The following is a 3815-nucleotide window of genomic DNA, read 5'->3' as shown; positions in this document are numbered from 1 at the left end:
GCTCCGCCCCCGGGGCGTGGCGTCGAGAGTCCCCACCCACCAGACGGCACCCGGAGGCGGGGGCGGGGCTGGAGCCCGCGCGGCCCGCCATTGGGCCATTTAGGCGGCCGGCTCCGTCAGTCCGGAGAGCTGATTGGCTGATCCAGAGATGAGGCTGCTTTTTTTTTTTTTTTTCTCATTACCCCCCACTTCCACCACCCGCAGTGTATTTGCATAAGTTAAAGCAACAGGCTCCTCTCCCGCCACCGGAGACCCAGGGGGAGGGCGAAGGGGTGAGCAGTTTATCGGAGTCCCACCGTGTGCCAGGCACTGAGCGGGGCTCATGTGAGGTCCCCACAGGCTTGCGGGCGGGACGTCATTGATTCCCATTTTACAGATGGAGAAAGACTCCGTGGAGGCAAGAACTTGCCAGGAGGCCACACAGCAAGCCCACATCCTTGGGGGCAGTCTCAGGGAGCTGGCCCCAGGACTGGGAAGAGCTATCCCCAAGAATGCTGTCTTGCCACAAATCAGAAAGGCTTTCGTCCCCCACACCTGGGCCCTCATAAAATGAGATGTCCAATGCCCCTTGCCGTTCAACCCTTCATTGAAACACTGGGGTGACCTCCCGCCTCAGGCTTGCTCCCCCATCAGCAACCCCAGCTCAGTAAGGGCAGCTCAGGAGCGTGGGCCAGAGGCCCTGGAGTCTCACAGTCTTCTCTTCCTGCCCTCCACGCTGTTCCTACTGGCCCCGGGTCTCTGAAACACCCCACTTCATCCATTTTTCTTGTTTTTTTAATTTTTAAAAATATTTTATTTATTTATTTATTTATTTATTTATTTATTTATTTATTCATGAGAGATACACAGAGAGAGAGACACAGGCAGAGGGAGAAGCAGGCTCCATGCAGGGAGCCCGATGTAGGACTCGATTCCAGGTCTTCAGGATCAGGCCCTGGGCTGAAGGCGGCACTAAACCGCTGAGCCACTGGGGCTGCCCCCGTCCATTTTTCTGTATGCCCCTGTGGCAAGAGACCAGGCCTGGAGGCTGCCTCCACTTCCTACTTGGGTCTCTTGTTGCCTCCACCCCTGCCCATAACAGTCCCTGCTCCCCTGGCAACTATAAATGTGTTTTGTTTGTTTGTTTATTTGTTTATAATAAACGAGTTATTTTATTATTTTTATTTTATTTTATTTAAAGATTTTATTTATTCACTCATGAGAGACACACAGAGAGATAGGCAGAGACACAGGCAGAGGGAGAAGCACACTCCATGCCAGGACCCCAATGTGAGACTTGGTCTCAGGACCCCAGGATGGGATCCTGACCTGAGCTGAAGACAGACACTCAACTGCTGAGCCACCCAGGCGTCCCTAAACGATTTATTTTAGAGCTGTTTTCAATTTACGGGTTTTTTTTTTTTTTTTAAGATTTTATTCATTGATTCATGACAGACACAGAGAGAGAGAGGCAGAGACACAAGCAGAGAGAGAAGCAGGCTCCATGCAGGGAGCCTGACGTGGGACCGGATCCCGGGACTCCAGGATCACACCCTGGGCTGAAGGCAGGGGCCAAACCGTTGAGCCACCCAGGGATCCCCTCAATTTACGGAATTATTATGAAGATAGTACAGAGTTCTTATGTACCCCATACCCAATTTCCCCTTTTTTAAAAAGATTTTATTTATTTATTCATGAGAGACAGAGAGAGAGAGAGAGAGAGAGGCAGAGACACAGTCAGAGAGAGAAGCAGGCTCCACGCAGGGAGCCCAGTGTGGGACTCGATCCCAGGACCCCAGGGATCATGCCCTGAGCCAAAGACAGATGCTCAACCGTTGAGCCACCCAGGCGTCCCCAATTTCTCCTATTATTAGCACCTTTCATTAATATGGTACATTTGTCAGAATTAGTGAACCGATAATGGGACATTATTATTAACTAAAGTCCATATATTATTCAGATTTTCTCCACTTTCCCTAGTATCCTTTCTCTGTCCCAGGACTCCACATTACATATAGTCATCCAGTCCCCTTAAACACCTCTGGGGTGAGACAGTTTCTCAGACTTTCTTGGGTTGTTGTTGTTGTTGTTGTTGTTTTTAAAGATTTCATGTATTTATTCATGAAAGACACAAAGAAAGGGCAGAGACTTAGGCAGAGGGAGAAGCAGATTCCTCTCAGGGAGCCCAATGCAGGATTTGATCTCCAGACCTGGGATCACGACCTGAGCCAAAGGCAGACAGACGCTCAACTGCTGAGCCACCCAGGCTTCCCGGACTTTTTGGTTTTTGATGACCTCACCAGTTTTGAGAAGAACTAGTCAGGTGCCTTGTGGGAAATCCCCCATTTGTGGTTTGTTGTGTCTTTTCAGGGCCCTGGGATGACAGCTTTGAGGAGGACTACAGAGGTGAAGTGCTCTGCTTGTCACACCAAGTCCACAGGACATGCCATGGGCATGACTTTTCACTATGATGTTGACCTGGATCACCTGCCTGAAGTGGCCTCTGTCAAGTGTCTCCACTGTGGAGCGACTCTCTTCCTCCTGTTGATGCTGTGCTCTGTGGAAGGAAGTCACCATGGGCCGCCCACACACAATGGGTGGAGAGTCACGCTTCTCCCCACAAATTATTTTGAATTCCTCTCTTCTCCTTGTTTATCTCTTTGATCATTCACATCAGTATGGACTTATGAATATTTATTTTGTACGTTGAGTTAAAATCCATTATTACTTTATTGAGTTTTTAGCTCAAATGGTTTCAGCTTTGGTCATCAGAAGCTCAGGAGTCTTTGACATGCCCCCATCCCCCCGTGGTTTTCCCCTCTTAACATGGCCTTACTTTGTCCCTACAAAATGCATCACGCTCATCTCGTATATTTCCTGCCCCCCATCCTAGAATCAGCCTCTCCTAGGAGCAGCTCAGTGCGTTTTGCTGGAGAGTATAGTAGTCTCCCCTTTTGCACAGTGTCAGTGGTCTGTGATCAACCGCAGTCCAGAAGCAGATGATTGTCCTCCTGACATATGGTCAGAAGGTCAACAACAGCCTCATGCTACAGCACAAAGCCTGCGTCACTCACCTAGCTTCATGTCCTCACGTGGGCATTTTATCATCTCGCATCATCACAAGAAGGGCGAGTATAGGACAAGATGAGAATTTGAGAGAGAGAGATCACATTCACGTAACTTCTATTACAATATATTGTCATAATGTGCCTAATTTATAAATTAAACTTTAGCACAGGTATGTACGCACAGGAGAAATCATAGTATAGATCTAGGGTTCGGTACTACCCGTGGTTTCAGGCACCCACTGGGGATCCTGGCACGTATAACCCCCAGACAAGCACCGCTGTGCTAACACAAACAGAGATCTGGGCATTAGCTGTGCTGCTTGCTATGGGGGTGGGGGTGGGGGGGTCATTGCTTCTAGGCCCTCACAGCTGACAGAGCAAGGACACAAAATGTGTATATGATCTGTGTATATACACAGACCTGTATCTCCATATATAACTGTGTATCTATATTAAGTTACACATGAATTCATGCAGATGTCTCCACGCCTAATCCATTAGCAAATGGATTCTTCTAGACTCCTTGCTTTGTCTGTCTCTAGCCTCTTACTGCAACAGTGAGAAACCTGGCTCCCACCCTCCACCCTCTGTTTGCTTAATTGCTCCAGTGTAGATGTGTGGTGGTGGCTTCAGGATGTTGACCGGTGCCCACGGGTGAGGGTTTCAGACAGATGGAGGGATCACTTCCTTTCCAGCTCCAAACCATCCCCTAGGGCTTGGCATTCTCAGGAAAGACGCCGCACCCTCCCCGTAACCCTCTAGAGCTGT

Source organism: Vulpes lagopus, chromosome 7 (assembly GCF_018345385.1).
Source record: "Vulpes lagopus strain Blue_001 chromosome 7, ASM1834538v1, whole genome shotgun sequence".
NCBI classification, from domain to species: Eukaryota; Metazoa; Chordata; class Mammalia; order Carnivora; family Canidae; genus Vulpes; species Vulpes lagopus.
The sequence above is the reverse complement of the archived record's forward strand: the minus strand, read 5'-3'. Positions refer to the sequence as shown.